This window comes from Coffea arabica, chromosome 5c, assembly GCF_036785885.1.
Source record: "Coffea arabica cultivar ET-39 chromosome 5c, Coffea Arabica ET-39 HiFi, whole genome shotgun sequence".
Taxonomy (NCBI): domain Eukaryota; kingdom Viridiplantae; phylum Streptophyta; class Magnoliopsida; order Gentianales; family Rubiaceae; genus Coffea; species Coffea arabica.
The window spans coordinates 12,653,573-12,670,554 of NC_092319.1; the positions used below are offsets into that span (position 1 = coordinate 12,653,573).

Genomic DNA, 16,982 nt, shown 5'->3' on the forward strand with positions numbered 1-16,982 from the left:
GCCTTTCAAACAAAATGTATTGGCAGCTTCCATTTCACACGCAAGTTTCATTTCAAACCTTCAACTAACAAACTTTGAACTAACTCTAAACAAAACATGACTAAACACCTCATGGCAATGCAATTCTTAGAAGCTTTTTCATACAAGTTAATTGAGAAATATTCCACCAACAAGAGAACTTTCAGCAGTCAAACTCCTGCAATTTTCATTAGCAAGCTCTTGCAACTTGCGGCATTTAGTAACCCATGCAGCTCAAGACAATTTGAAACAGAGATTCATGTCCAACATTCAGACTCCCTAGATTCTTATCAAAATGCAAAATTAAACATGCAAACAAAGGAAATCTAAAAATGAATAAAACTAGCAAGTTCCAAATATTTTCGCAGAGTTCTTGCTGCAATTTTTCAGTTACCATTAGCTATGCTTTGGAAATCAGATTTCAAACTCAAACACATAGCTTTGCTCAAGTAGAAAATGTTAACCAAAATCATAGTTTTAAGCTAAACAACAAAACACTCGACTCAGTCATCCAAATAACAAGAAAAACATGGCAAAAATTGGTGGAAAAATTCTGGACAAAACATTCGTGTGACAGTGACTTAGCAATCTGAAATTTACTTTTTCATCAAACATTTGAACATGATTCAAGTATTCCAGTCCCTAAGCATGCAAACCCAAAACCGCAACTACCCACGCAACAACAAAGAGGGAGGCGGCAATAATCAAAGAGACAGTAGGAAATGAGCTTTGTCGGAACCTCATATTTTCCTGCAGTCTTCATCGTTCCAGTGCTGGCCAAAAATTGAAATAACAACCCATAATACAGTCCCTTATCATTCAAACACGGTCACCAAGCTCAAACCCATCGAAGCAACTAAACATAGAAATATAACTAGCCAAGACCATGAAAAACAAACGGCACACAAGGGTAGGAATTCATAATCTCAGATGTCTGCTTCAAGAATAGGACCACACAGCCCATTCGAAACCAAACTATACTTCCTAAACAAACATCAGACTTTGTTTGCAAGGACAAACCTCAGACACACATCATGCAACAAAACGCAAAGGGAACAAGATGCAACAAGGTTTTTCCTTGACCTACTCAATAAAAATCTGAACTTGCGTGAGAGATCAAAGGCAAAGGGATTACCTTCAACACCTTATGGTTGAGACAAGTCACAAAATTCCCAGGTGAGACATACGAACCCTATCTAATGAAGAGAGAGTTACCCTCAGGAGCGCCTAGCGTTGGAGGAACTGCTACTTGGAACTCAGATTTGGCGGCTGAATACTTCAATCTGAACGCAAAGCATCAATAGCCCGATAATGGATTTCTTTTCCCTCTGCCCAGCAATCTTCCTGATTTGGCCATTAGCTTCTTTTGTTTTCTGTCCGCCACCCCTTTGCAGAACTCTCCACTCTCTCTCTCGTTCTCTAAATTTCTGGCTCTCCCAAACCCTCCTCCTTTTCCAGATTCCTTTCTTCTTTTTCCCTCTGTGTATCGATCCTTTTTTTTGCCGTTTTTCTTTTCTCTGTGTTATTTTCTTCAGTTTGCAGCCGTCCCCTTTCTCTTGGCTTTTATATGAGCAAACCCCAAAACCTAAACCCCAGCCCTTTCTGATATATTTGCAGCTAAGGAGCTACCCAAAGTTCACTTGCAAGCTGCGGCAAAAACGCAGCTTGCATGCTGCGCGTTGGTTTTTTTTTTTTTTTTTTAAATACAGCATATAAATAATAATAATAATAATAACAAAATGACAAAATTCGAGGAATAGCGCGAGTACAAAACCAAAATTCAAAACACAGTCTAAAGTAACTAGACTACGCTAGCCTTTACATCTCTTATGCCTCGCTCGTACCCCCTGTAAGGAGAACAAATAACGTGGTATGAGCTAAAAGCCCAGTGAGGTTCCAAATAGCAAATTGACCATTATTTATAAATACAAGTTTTCGATTTAGCAAGGTAACGAGCATGAAGAGTTCATAAAAGTGAGCAATAACACTTCAAGTAGCAATCTCAAAATGAGCGAGTATAAAAAATTTTCATAAGAAACAATCATCCAATAAACAATAATCATTTCAAGCATAAGGATACGGATAGCTCTCAGGAGCCAACTTCCATTCATCATCAGGAGCTTGATCACGTAGTAGTTGACACTCCGTCAACTTTCAAGTAAAGAAACCGATCCAGTAGAACACCACTTAAACGACTCTCCGTCCACCGTTCAACCCCCAGCTGGGCCCAAAATCCTCAAGAACACGGGTGGTAATACTCGAGTATACCGATTAGTCGAGGAGATATCACTCCACTCGACAATACAAGAGACCCAGGGTTCGTTACCCAATCGACCAAGCCCTTGCCGGCTCGACTAGAGTAACTCGCCACAGGGTTTCTGGAATTCCAGGAAGTGCGCGCATCATAAACAAGTATATCAAGTCAATTGCAACAATAAACAAGTATATCACGTAAGGGCAAGTGCGATAAAGTACACTCTTGCCCTAACAATTCACGCATGTGGCATGTAATCATATTGGCACGTATCAAGTACAAGTATCAAGTTCAATTCAGTATTTGAAAGCACTCACCAAAAGATATAGTGCCTTTACTGGTCACTTTCAGGTTATATTCCGAGTTCGGAGTCCAAATCTGCGATAAAACTCAGTTTGAGAACTTTGAAACATGACTAGAGTTCGAAACTTAGACGTTTCGTTCAATAAAATCAAGAATTTGAAATTCACTCGGATAGTAGTCGTGAAACACTTGCTCACTTTTTTTAAACGGTAAAACTTTGTAACATTTATACTTGAAAATGCCATGCGAGTCGAAAGTACAAGAGAAACATATTCCAAATAGTCATTATTTCATTTCTCAAGGGTACAAGCTCGGCCAAGTCCTTCCTTATATACCTCGGAACAAGAATACTCAAGTACCCTAGATGGTTCAAGCAGTAATCACTCTTAACCCTTACTCAAGTTGCAAGTAGTTCTCTAGTTTTCGAGCGTAAATTTGGGCAGCATGCCCTTTGTGTTTACCTAATTTTCCAGCCTTTTAGGCTTCATTGTTTTTCTCAAACACAACCCAACATTATACATCTCAGCCATTCATGTCAAGAGCCGTTCCATAGGCTCACAATATCATAATAATAAGATTCACAACAGTAGCAAGTACAGAAGTTCAATGTGGCACAAAACAGATTTGACGTACAAATGCGGAAATAACATATCCGAGGCTACGCTTATCGGATTGAGGCGTAACCTATGCCGTTTCGAAGCTAAGACACAGAGCTACAATGTTCATGAAGGTCACTTAGTCCAGTTTCTAATGTAAATTGGTCAAATTCTCCAATTACCAAACCAGAAATCAATTCACCGGCTGTTTAAATGCAGAACACTGTAATGGACATAACTCAGTGTACACAAGTCCGAATCAGGTGTTCTTAGAGGTATTTTAAAGCTACTTCAGAGCACTACAACTTTCATGTTTTGGTCCAGAGCTAAATCAGAATGGATCCTGGTCAAAAATCGTGATAAACTGGACTGAACTGAAGAAACGGACTACTGGGAAATTCTTAAAGCAGTAGGGGTATTTTGGACTTTTCACGTTCTGCGTTGCTCCGATTGAGCTGAAATTTTGTAGGCACCTATAAAACACCATTCTCTACAACTTTCCTTCTTTGACCAAAGGCCAATTCGGCCTCTAACATACAGATACAATTTCGGACAGAATGCTTGGGAAATTTTCCAGAAATCTGGAATTTTTAGCTCTAAGTGTAGTTTCCTCAAATTTCTGGTTCCAATCACCACTAAACAACCTTATATAACTTTAATTGCAACATTCATGCATCATACATCAACTTGAGCAGAAAATCAGGAACCCTAGTTCATCAAATAAATTGGGGAAAACTACTAAAACATGCTCATCATCCATAATCTCACCATAAAATCAAGTTACTAGGCTTAATATAACAAGATTAGAAGTAAAACTTGGAGAGATAAACTCTCTTACCTTGAATAAAAGTCACCAAGAGTAGCACAAGCTCTCCCCTTCAAGAATCACACCACAACTCACTAGCTAGTCACTCAAGAACAAGTTTAATCGGTTTATTTTGTTTGATTTCTCCCTAAGTTGTTGGATTGAAGATGAAATGAAGGAGTTTTTTTTTTTCTTCTTGTTGTTCCTCCCCTCTCTCTCTCTCGGTTCTTATGCAGAAATATGGAGGAAGATGAGGCTTGGTTTGTCTTATATGGAAGTAAGAGGTTAAGGGTAATTGTGTCCACAATTTTTGGCCAACACTTGGCCTATTCTTGTCCACAAAATTTTTCTCTTTCTTTCCTTGTATTTGAGCCACAATTTCGGTCAAGCTATAATCATGAGGGGGAAGATATTTTGTTCAAGTTCAATAAATTTGTTTGGTAAGCAAAAATGGTGGTCAAGCGGTGCGTTCAATCGGTAATGCGCGGGACCCGCCGGTTCGCGCCGTTTTTCTTAAAAACACCCGTACTAGAGTTTTTACTTTCCATTCACTAACCTTACCTCATTGCTACTACTCACATATTATTTCTCACTTAAAAGTCACTTTTAATCATCAAATTGATCCTTGGCCAGTACCGAAAATTCATCCGGCGGAAAAATCACAAAACCCTAATTTTGCTCAAATCTTGAAACCGAAGTGTAAAACCTTATTTTCTAGGTTTATTTACTCTTATAGTTGAACAATTGGATAGTAGAGCTTTAATAAATAATAATTTTCAAATAAAAGGAAATTTTTAAGAAGACGTGAGGAATTTTCCAATTCCAGTAATTAAAATTAGGGTTTCAATTAAAATATGAGAGATTTAGGAAAACCGGTTAGTCACAAGTAAACTAGGGTTTTTGGCTACCATATTAGGGTTTCTAGTCTTTTTTTTTAAAACAAAATTAGGTTTTAAATCAAACCCAAAGAAATACACTTTAATATTTTCTTCACAAACAACCTCCTAATATTCGGGATGTTACAACCTCCCCTCCTTAAAAGAATTTCGTCCTCGAAATTCATACATGCACTTCGAATAACGTAGGGTATTTCCCTTATATATTCATTTCCGGCTCCCAGGTCTCACTATAGCCAAAACTTAGGGAAACAATAGAAATCACGAATCGTACCTTCTACTATCTCTGTTGGTTCAGGTACTGCCTGTTGGTTCAAGGCATACGCTCTAGCTGGCACTCTTGGCTTAGTCCCTCCTACACTTGCTTGTTCAGGGTTTAGGCGTGATCTACGGGGACAGGTTGCAAGCTGGTGTTCGGTGCTACCACACCATAAACATTTTCCCGCCTTTCGCCAACAATCACTCTCCACGTGATTGGCCTTCCCACAGTACCCGCAAGGTACTTGAGGGGTTGAGGTCTGACCTCCTTGTGAGGCACCTCTTGCTTGACCCCAGCCACGCGAAGCTCCTCTTGGAGTACTTTCCTTAGACGTCCTTGAAATTTTCTCACTACCATCTTCTCGACCTATCTTAGAAGGTGGCATATCTAAATCACGTTGTCCTTGCCTTTGACTTCCACCAGGCGCACCTCTCCTTTTTGCATGGAAAGCTCTCACTTGTGCCCTAGCAGTCTCTATCCTCAAGGCTTTCTCCAGAACCTCTGTGAATGTATTAATTTGGACCGCCGCTAAGGCTTCTTGTAATTCCACATTTAACCCTTGTATAAACCTTCGTACTTTCCTTGGTTCCGTGGCAATCAATTCGGGAGCGAATTTAGACAATTTGGTAAACTGGGTCTCATACTCAGTTACACTCATCAGCCCCTGACGGAGTTTAATGAATTCGTCCTCTCTCTTCTCCTGGACGATGGGTGGAAGGTATTTTTCGTTGAAGTCCCGTACAAAGTTTAGCCAAGTCCAGGCAGTTCCCTCTCTCTCCCACTTGGCCCTCACTACATTCCACCAAGCCCTAGCTGGCCCCTCAAACTGAAATACAGCAAATTGGACTTGTCTCTCCTCAGTATAGTTTAGGGCAGCAAAGATATTTATCATGGCCTCCAGCCATTTCTCAGCCTCATACGGGTCTGGCCCTCCTAAAAACTTGGGTGGGGAGAACTTCTGGAATCTCTCCAAGGCTCTATCTTGCCCCGAATCAGGGTCTCTAGGTTGATTTACAGAACCTTGACCCTGTTGCTCCACCAACCGAGTCAAAATATTAGTCATCTGTTGGATGGCAGTGGCCACCTGATCTCCCCCGGCAGTCTGGGGTTCAGGTTGCTGCTCAACCGCTGCCTCCCTCTCCTCTCTCGGTTCTGGCACCGGTTCCTGTGCTTGTTCACCTTCACGGCCTCGCCTAGAACCGCGTTCTCGGTTAGTTTTCTTGGTTCGACTTCTTTTATCCTCCATGTTTCGCAGCTAACCCACTTTAACAATATAACCAACTAATTAATGATAGAATATAACTACTAAGTAACTATAGAAATATAAACAACATAAAACAGAATATTGCAAGTCATAAACCCCTCTAAATCATAAAACAAGGCAATACAACACATTCGATCAAAACAAGTCACATAACTTATAGAGCATTAACCCTAGGTATCGCTCAGGCACTACACTTAATCAAGGCTCTAAACACGTGAATAAGAAGGATCCCAAATCCCATGAATATCTTCAATATTTTTCAAGTCCAGACTATTCGCATTCCCTGTGCCTTTGCTTTCGCAATCCAAACTTATCCCAATATTACGCGAGATCTTAACTTATCGTAAAGGTGTCACTCATTGGTATTCGGGGACAAGAATCCAAAAATATGATAATTCACCACTCAAGCTGGCCAGGCTCAAGAGCAAATCACCCGTATTAGAGATTCCTACCCAACATACATATCTAAGGTCCCCAACAATAGACAATTGTTCCATACTTAACAAGTCAATTCCCACAGTCCGAGAACCTTCTCCCGGCACGAGCTCAAAAGGAGCTCTGATACCATCTGTGACGACCCCACCTCCCCCTAAGGCGTACCAGAGGGTTTGGCGGACCGCCTGCCCAGCTCTCGCCAGGACTCACTCACTAAAATCATGTGCACACACCCCAAGCACCATTAATAATATCCGCAATCCCAGCTTATAATTTACATTGATAGAAACCAAAGTACAAAGTCTTGATATACTTAAACTAGTTCAAAATATATACAATCCAAGTACAAATGTTCCATTCGAGGAATAGCGCGAGTACAAAACCAAAATTCAAAACACAGTCTAAAGTAACTAGACTACGCTAGCCTTTACATCTCTTATGCCTCGCTCGTACCCCCTGTAAGGAGAACAAATAACGTGGTATGAGCTAAAAGCCCAGTGAGGTTCCAAATAGCAAATTGACCATTATTTATAAATACAAGTTTTCGATTTAGCAAGGTAACGAGCATGAAGAGTTCATAAAAGTGAGCAATAACACTTCAAGTAGCAATCTCAAAATGAGCGAGTATAAAAAATTTTCATAAGAAACAATCATCCAATAAACAATAATCATTTCAAGCATAAGGATACGGATAGCTCTCAGGAGCCAACTTCCATTCATCATCAGGAGCTTGATCACGTAGTAGTTGACACTCCGTCAACTTTCAAGTAAAGAAACCGATCCAGTAGAACACCACTTAAACGACTCTCCGTCCACCGTTCAACCCCCAGCTGGGCCCAAAATCCTCAAGAACACGGGTGGTAATACTCGAGTATACCGATTAGTCGAGGAGATATCACTCCACTCGACAATACAAGAGACCCAGGGTTCGTTACCCAATCGACCAAGCCCTTGCCGGCTCGACTAGAGTAACTCGCCACAGGGTTTCTGGAATTCCAGGAAGTGCGCGCATCATAAACAAGTATATCAAGTCAATTGCAACAATAAACAAGTATATCACGTAAGGGCAAGTGCGATAAAGTACACTCTTGCCCTAACAATTCACGCATGTGGCATGTAATCATATTGGCACGTATCAAGTACAAGTATCAAGTTCAATTCAGTATTTGAAAGCACTCACCAAAAGATATAGTGCCTTTACTGGTCACTTTCAGGTTATATTCCGAGTTCGGAGTCCAAATCTGCGATAAAACTCAGTTTGAGAACTTTGAAACATGACTAGAGTTCGAAACTTAGACGTTTCGTTCAATAAAATCAAGAATTTGAAATTCACTCGGATAGTAGTCGTGAAACACTTGCTCACTTTTTTTAAACGGTAAAACTTTGTAACATTTATACTTGAAAATGCCATGCGAGTCGAAAGTACAAGAGAAACATATTCCAAATAGTCATTATTTCATTTCTCAAGGGTACAAGCTCGGCCAAGTCCTTCCTTATATACCTCGGAACAAGAATACTCAAGTACCCTAGATGGTTCAAGCAGTAATCACTCTTAACCCTTACTCAAGTTGCAAGTAGTTCTCTAGTTTTCGAGCGTAAATTTGGGCAGCATGCCCTTTGTGTTTACCTAATTTTCCAGCCTTTTAGGCTTCATTGTTTTTCTCAAACACAACCCAACATTATACATCTCAGCCATTCATGTCAAGAGCCGTTCCATAGGCTCACAATATCATAATAATAAGATTCACAACAGTAGCAAGTACAGAAGTTCAATGTGGCACAAAACAGATTTGACGTACAAATGCGGAAATAACATATCCGAGGCTACGCTTATCGGATTGAGGCGTAACCTATGCCGTTTCGAAGCTAAGACACAGAGCTACAATGTTCATGAAGGTCACTTAGTCCAGTTTCTAATGTAAATTGGTCAAATTCTCCAATTACCAAACCAGAAATCAATTCACCGGCTGTTTAAATGCAGAACACTGTAATGGACATAACTCAGTGTACACAAGTCCGAATCAGGTGTTCTTAGAGGTATTTTAAAGCTACTTCAGAGCACTACAACTTTCATGTTTTGGTCCAGAGCTAAATCAGAATGGATCCTGGTCAAAAATCGTGATAAACTGGACTGAACTGAAGAAACGGACTACTGGGAAATTCTTAAAGCAGTAGGGGTATTTTGGACTTTTCACGTTCTGCGTTGCTCCGATTGAGCTGAAATTTTGTAGGCACCTATAAAACACCATTCTATACAACTTTCCTTCTTTGACCAAAGGCCAATTCGGCCTCTAACATACAGATACAATTTCGGACAGAATGCTTGGGAAATTTTCCAGAAATCTGGAATTTTTAGCTCTAAGTGTAGTTTCCTCAAATTTCTGGTTCCAATCACCACTAAACAACCTTATATAACTTTAATTGCAACATTCATGCATCATACATCAACTTGAGCAGAAAATCAGGAACCCTAGTTCATCAAATAAATTGGGGAAAACTACTAAAACATGCTCATCATCCATAATCTCACCATAAAATCAAGTTACTAGGCTTAATATAACAAGATTAGAAGTAAAACTTGGAGAGATAAACTCTCTTACCTTGAATAAAAGTCACCAAGAGTAGCACAAGCTCTCCCCTTCAAGAATCACACCACAACTCACTAGCTAGTCACTCAAGAACAAGTTTAATCGGTTTATTTTGTTTGATTTCTCCCTAAGTTGTTGGATTGAAGATGAAATGAAGGAGTTTTTTTTTTTCTTCTTGTTGTTCCTCCCCTCTCTCTCTCTCGGTTCTTATGCAGAAATATGGAGGAAGATGAGGCTTGGTTTGTCTTATATGGAAGTAAGAGGTTAAGGGTAATTGTGTCCACAATTTTTGGCCAACACTTGGCCTATTCTTGTCCACAAAATTTTTCTCTTTCTTTCCTTGTATTTGAGCCACAATTTCGGTCAAGCTATAATCATGAGGGGGAAGATATTTTGTTCAAGTTCAATAAATTTGTTTGGTAAGCAAAAATGGTGGTCAAGCGGTGCGTTCAATCGGTAATGCGCGGGACCCGCCGGTTCGCGCCGTTTTTCTTAAAAACACCCGTACTAGAGTTTTTACTTTCCATTCACTAACCTTACCTCATTGCTACTACTCACATATTATTTCTCACTTAAAAGTCACTTTTAATCATCAAATTGATCCTTGGCCAGTACCGAAAATTCATCCGGCGGAAAAATCACAAAACCCTAATTTTGCTCAAATCTTGAAACCGAAGTGTAAAACCTTATTTTCTAGGTTTATTTACTCTTATAGTTGAACAATTGGATAGTAGAGCTTTAATAAATAATAATTTTCAAATAAAAGGAAATTTTTAAGAAGACGTGAGGAATTTTCCAATTCCAGTAATTAAAATTAGGGTTTCAATTAAAATATGAGAGATTTAGGAAAACCGGTTAGTCACAAGTAAACTAGGGTTTTTGGCTACCATATTAGGGTTTCTAGTCTTTTTTTTTAAAACAAAATTAGGTTTTAAATCAAACCCAAAGAAATACACTTTAATATTTTCTTCACAAACAACCTCCTAATATTCGGGATGTTACAACCTCCCCTCCTTAAAAGAATTTCGTCCTCGAAATTCATACATGCACTTCGAATAACGTAGGGTATTTCCCTTATATATTCATTTCCGGCTCCCAGGTCTCACTATAGCCAAAACTTAGGGAAACAATAGAAATCACGAATCGTACCTTCTACTATCTCTGTTGGTTCAGGTACTGCCTGTTGGTTCAAGGCATACGCTCTAGCTGGCACTCTTGGCTTAGTCCCTCCTACACTTGCTTGTTCAGGGTTTAGGCGTGATCTACGGGGACAGGTTGCAAGCTGGTGTTCGGTGCTACCACACCATAAACATTTTCCCGCCTTTCGCCAACAATCACTCTCCACGTGATTGGCCTTCCCACAGTACCCGCAAGGTACTTGAGGGGTTGAGGTCTGACCTCCTTGTGAGGCACCTCTTGCTTGACCCCAGCCACGCGAAGCTCCTCTTGGAGTACTTTCCTTAGACGTCCTTGAAATTTTCTCACTACCATCTTCTCGACCTATCTTAGAAGGTGGCATATCTAAATCACGTTGTCCTTGCCTTTGACTTCCACCAGGCGCACCTCTCCTTTTTGCATGGAAAGCTCTCACTTGTGCCCTAGCAGTCTCTATCCTCAAGGCTTTCTCCAGAACCTCTGTGAATGTATTAATTTGGACCGCCGCTAAGGCTTCTTGTAATTCCACATTTAACCCTTGTATAAACCTTCGTACTTTCCTTGGTTCCGTGGCAATCAATTCGGGAGCGAATTTAGACAATTTGGTAAACTGGGTCTCATACTCAGTTACACTCATCAGCCCCTGACGGAGTTTAATGAATTCGTCCTCTCTCTTCTCCTGGACGATGGGTGGAAGGTATTTTTCGTTGAAGTCCCGTACAAAGTTTAGCCAAGTCCAGGCAGTTCCCTCTCTCTCCCACTTGGCCCTCACTACATTCCACCAAGCCCTAGCTGGCCCCTCAAACTGAAATACAGCAAATTGGACTTGTCTCTCCTCAGTATAGTTTAGGGCAGCAAAGATATTTATCATGGCCTCCAGCCATTTCTCAGCCTCATACGGGTCTGGCCCTCCTAAAAACTTGGGTGGGGAGAACTTCTGGAATCTCTCCAAGGCTCTATCTTGCCCCGAATCAGGGTCTCTAGGTTGATTTACAGAACCTTGACCCTGTTGCTCCACCAACCGAGTCAAAATATTAGTCATCTGTTGGATGGCAGTGGCCACCTGATCTCCCCCGGCAGTCTGGGGTTCAGGTTGCTGCTCAACCGCTGCCTCCCTCTCCTCTCTCGGTTCTGGCACCGGTTCCTGTGCTTGTTCACCTTCACGGCCTCGCCTAGAACCGCGTTCTCGGTTAGTTTTCTTGGTTCGACTTCTTTTATCCTCCATGTTTCGCAGCTAACCCACTTTAACAATATAACCAACTAATTAATGATAGAATATAACTACTAAGTAACTATAGAAATATAAACAACATAAAACAGAATATTGCAAGTCATAAACCCCTCTAAATCATAAAACAAGGCAATACAACACATTCGATCAAAACAAGTCACATAACTTATAGAGCATTAACCCTAGGTATCGCTCAGGCACTACACTTAATCAAGGCTCTAAACACGTGAATAAGAAGGATCCCAAATCCCATGAATATCTTCAATATTTTTCAAGTCCAGACTATTCGCATTCCCTGTGCCTTTGCTTTCGCAATCCAAACTTATCCCAATATTACGCGAGATCTTAACTTATCGTAAAGGTGTCACTCATTGGTATTCGGGGACAAGAATCCAAAAATATGATAATTCACCACTCAAGCTGGCCAGGCTCAAGAGCAAATCACCCGTATTAGAGATTCCTACCCAACATACATATCTAAGGTCCCCAACAATAGACAATTGTTCCATACTTAACAAGTCAATTCCCACAGTCCGAGAACCTTCTCCCGGCACGAGCTCAAAAGGAGCTCTGATACCATCTGTGACGACCCCACCTCCCCCTAAGGCGTACCAGAGGGTTTGGCGGACCGCCTGCCCAGCTCTCGCCAGGACTCACTCACTAAAATCATGTGCACACACCCCAAGCACCATTAATAATATCCGCAATCCCAGCTTATAATTTACATTGATAGAAACCAAAGTACAAAGTCTTGATATACTTAAACTAGTTCAAAATATATACAATCCAAGTACAAATGTTCCATTCGAGGAATAGCGCGAGTACAAAACCAAAATTCAAAACACAGTCTAAAGTAACTAGACTACGCTAGCCTTTACATCTCTTATGCCTCGCTCGTACCCCCTGTAAGGAGAACAAATAACGTGGTATGAGCTAAAAGCCCAGTGAGGTTCCAAATAGCAAATTGACCATTATTTATAAATACAAGTTTTCGATTTAGCAAGGTAACGAGCATGAAGAGTTCATAAAAGTGAGCAATAACACTTCAAGTAGCAATCTCAAAATGAGCGAGTATAAAAAATTTTCATAAGAAACAATCATCCAATAAACAATAATCATTTCAAGCATAAGGATACGGATAGCTCTCAGGAGCCAACTTCCATTCATCATCAGGAGCTTGATCACGTAGTAGTTGACACTCCGTCAACTTTCAAGTAAAGAAACCGATCCAGTAGAACACCACTTAAACGACTCTCCGTCCACCGTTCAACCCCCAGCTGGGCCCAAAATCCTCAAGAACACGGGTGGTAATACTCGAGTATACCGATTAGTCGAGGAGATATCACTCCACTCGACAATACAAGAGACCCAGGGTTCGTTACCCAATCGACCAAGCCCTTGCCGGCTCGACTAGAGTAACTCGCCACAGGGTTTCTGGAATTCCAGGAAGTGCGCGCATCATAAACAAGTATATCAAGTCAATTGCAACAATAAACAAGTATATCACGTAAGGGCAAGTGCGATAAAGTACACTCTTGCCCTAACAATTCACGCATGTGGCATGTAATCATATTGGCACGTATCAAGTACAAGTATCAAGTTCAATTCAGTATTTGAAAGCACTCACCAAAAGATATAGTGCCTTTACTGGTCACTTTCAGGTTATATTCCGAGTTCGGAGTCCAAATCTGCGATAAAACTCAGTTTGAGAACTTTGAAACATGACTAGAGTTCGAAACTTAGACGTTTCGTTCAATAAAATCAAGAATTTGAAATTCACTCGGATAGTAGTCGTGAAACACTTGCTCACTTTTTTTAAACGGTAAAACTTTGTAACATTTATACTTGAAAATGCCATGCGAGTCGAAAGTACAAGAGAAACATATTCCAAATAGTCATTATTTCATTTCTCAAGGGTACAAGCTCGGCCAAGTCCTTCCTTATATACCTCGGAACAAGAATACTCAAGTACCCTAGATGGTTCAAGCAGTAATCACTCTTAACCCTTACTCAAGTTGCAAGTAGTTCTCTAGTTTTCGAGCGTAAATTTGGGCAGCATGCCCTTTGTGTTTACCTAATTTTCCAGCCTTTTAGGCTTCATTGTTTTTCTCAAACACAACCCAACATTATACATCTCAGCCATTCATGTCAAGAGCCGTTCCATAGGCTCACAATATCATAATAATAAGATTCACAACAGTAGCAAGTACAGAAGTTCAATGTGGCACAAAACAGATTTGACGTACAAATGCGGAAATAACATATCCGAGGCTACGCTTATCGGATTGAGGCGTAACCTATGCCGTTTCGAAGCTAAGACACAGAGCTACAATGTTCATGAAGGTCACTTAGTCCAGTTTCTAATGTAAATTGGTCAAATTCTCCAATTACCAAACCAGAAATCAATTCACCGGCTGTTTAAATGCAGAACACTGTAATGGACATAACTCAGTGTACACAAGTCCGAATCAGGTGTTCTTAGAGGTATTTTAAAGCTACTTCAGAGCACTACAACTTTCATGTTTTGGTCCAGAGCTAAATCAGAATGGATCCTGGTCAAAAATCGTGATAAACTGGACTGAACTGAAGAAACGGACTACTGGGAAATTCTTAAAGCAGTAGGGGTATTTTGGACTTTTCACGTTCTGCGTTGCTCCGATTGAGCTGAAATTTTGTAGGCACCTATAAAACACCATTCTATACAACTTTCCTTCTTTGACCAAAGGCCAATTCGGCCTCTAACATACAGATACAATTTCGGACAGAATGCTTGGGAAATTTTCCAGAAATCTGGAATTTTTAGCTCTAAGTGTAGTTTCCTCAAATTTCTGGTTCCAATCACCACTAAACAACCTTATATAACTTTAATTGCAACATTCATGCATCATACATCAACTTGAGCAGAAAATCAGGAACCCTAGTTCATCAAATAAATTGGGGAAAACTACTAAAACATGCTCATCATCCATAATCTCACCATAAAATCAAGTTACTAGGCTTAATATAACAAGATTAGAAGTAAAACTTGGAGAGATAAACTCTCTTACCTTGAATAAAAGTCACCAAGAGTAGCACAAGCTCTCCCCTTCAAGAATCACACCACAACTCACTAGCTAGTCACTCAAGAACAAGTTTAATCGGTTTATTTTGTTTGATTTCTCCCTAAGTTGTTGGATTGAAGATGAAATGAAGGAGTTTTTTTTTTCTTCTTGTTGTTCCTCCCCTCTCTCTCTCTCGGTTCTTATGCAGAAATATGGAGGAAGATGAGGCTTGGTTTGTCTTATATGGAAGTAAGAGGTTAAGGGTAATTGTGTCCACAATTTTTGGCCAACACTTGGCCTATTCTTGTCCACAAAATTTTTCTCTTTCTTTCCTTGTATTTGAGCCACAATTTCGGTCAAGCTATAATCATGAGGGGGAAGATATTTTGTTCAAGTTCAATAAATTTGTTTGGTAAGCAAAAATGGTGGTCAAGCGGTGCGTTCAATCGGTAATGCGCGGGACCCGCCGGTTCGCGCCGTTTTTCTTAAAAACACCCGTACTAGAGTTTTTACTTTCCATTCACTAACCTTACCTCATTGCTACTACTCACATATTATTTCTCACTTAAAAGTCACTTTTAATCATCAAATTGATCCTTGGCCAGTACCGAAAATTCATCCGGCGGAAAAATCACAAAACCCTAATACTGTTTCGAAGCTGAGACCAAGATCTAAATTTCTTATGAAGGAGTCGACACCCAGATCGAATGGGATCAATACGGAAAAACCCACGGATAGAAACTGAAATTCAATACGTACACAAACGAACGTCTAAAACAGGCCTGATGGTTTTGTCCATAACTCAGGATATACTAATCCGTTTGACCTGAAATTTTACAAGTAAATTCAAGACCTAAGAGGCTACAATGTTGAAGAAGGCCACTCAATCCAGTTTCGAGTGTAACTAGGTCGAAAATGCCAAATACTATACCAGAATTACCAAAACAGGTTTGCAAATCACACAAAACTGTAATTACTATAACTTAGTCTATATAAGTCAAAATGCCGAAATTCCAAAGGCATATGTTAGCTAAGACATCCTGATACATTTCATCAGAAGACACCAACTTCAAAATCCAAACCAAAACCAGTCAAAATGGCCAATTACTATCGCAGTTTTCGCATTCTGTCCAAAGCAGAACAGCTACAGTAATTTCGTCATAACTCATTCTACATTAATCTAAATGACCTGAAATTTTTCAGGCATCTCAATCACATCAATACCTACAACTTTCATGTTTTGAGCAAAGTCAAATTCGGCCTCTATCTATGACCAAAATTTTCGGACAGAATGAAGAACCAGGAACCCTAATTTTTCCAGATTTCTTCCAAAACAGAAATTACTTGAAATCTTCCACTTTTTCCACCCTCTAGAATCATTATATACCATTTCCAATCATCATAAACAACCACACCATCATAATCCAATTAAACCAGAAAAATCATCATAAAATAGAAAACTTCACCAAATCACTCCAAACCAAGATAAAAACCAGAAATTTCAACACTTGAATCACCAATAAGCATAACATAAGCATCATTAGGTGTAGTAGGGTGGTTCAAGCCTCACTTACCAAGAAACAAGAGAGAGGAAGATGTTGGTCACCTTAACTCTTCCAAAAAGCTTCACTAAACAACTTACTAACACTAATAGGAGAGGTTTTATGGAGTAAGTTCAAGATTAAACGGTTAAGTTGTTGATTTGGGCAAGATTAGAGCAAGGAATTGAGAGAGGTTTTTCTTCTTTTGCTTGGAGAGAGAGTCGGCCAAGAGGGAGAAAAGAATGAGGAATTTTTGGTTATTTTTGGTGATTTATTTGGTCAAAATAGAAAAAGGTGAATAGTGGTCTTATGGTAAGATTAAATCTTATGGTGACACTTGTCACCTTTTATTAAATATCTACCTAACTTTTCTCTCTCATATCAATCCAAATTGCAACCTCTACTTATCTCTTAACACCCGGTAAATTAAACCCAGTATCCGAAACTTAACCTAATCGACCGAATTTTTCCGAACTTTTCGCACTAGTGGGTCCCACGTCCGATATACGTTCTTAATTTCTCAAAATCTAACCAATACTAGAAAAATCATCTAAAAACTCTAGTTACTCAATAAAAATTATCTGGGGAATTTTCTA

The 16,982-nt window shown here is 39.9% G+C and overlaps 3 long non-coding RNA genes across 3 annotated transcripts; all 3 read right to left on the reverse strand.

Moving 5' to 3' along the window:
• Nucleotides 1-1,766: 1,766 nt before the first annotated feature.
• LOC140007442 (uncharacterized) lies at nt 1,767-4,198 on the reverse strand. The gene is made up of 3 exons (XR_011814755.1): nt 4,010-4,198; nt 2,590-2,650; nt 1,767-1,865 (listed from the first exon to the last, which is right to left on the reverse strand). It is a non-coding gene; the product is annotated as an uncharacterized lncRNA (long non-coding RNA).
• A 2,880-nt stretch (nt 4,199-7,078) lies between these two features.
• Nucleotides 7,079-9,625, reverse strand: LOC140007443 (uncharacterized). The gene is made up of 3 exons (XR_011814756.1): nt 9,431-9,625; nt 8,011-8,071; nt 7,079-7,286 (listed from the first exon to the last, which is right to left on the reverse strand). It is a non-coding gene; the product is annotated as an uncharacterized lncRNA (long non-coding RNA).
• A 2,874-nt stretch (nt 9,626-12,499) lies between these two features.
• On the reverse strand, nt 12,500-15,039 carry LOC140007444 (uncharacterized). Its single transcript, XR_011814757.1, has 3 exons — nt 14,852-15,039; nt 13,432-13,492; nt 12,500-12,707 (listed from the first exon to the last, which is right to left on the reverse strand). It is a non-coding gene; the product is annotated as an uncharacterized lncRNA (long non-coding RNA).
• Nucleotides 15,040-16,982: the final 1,943 nt, after the last annotated feature.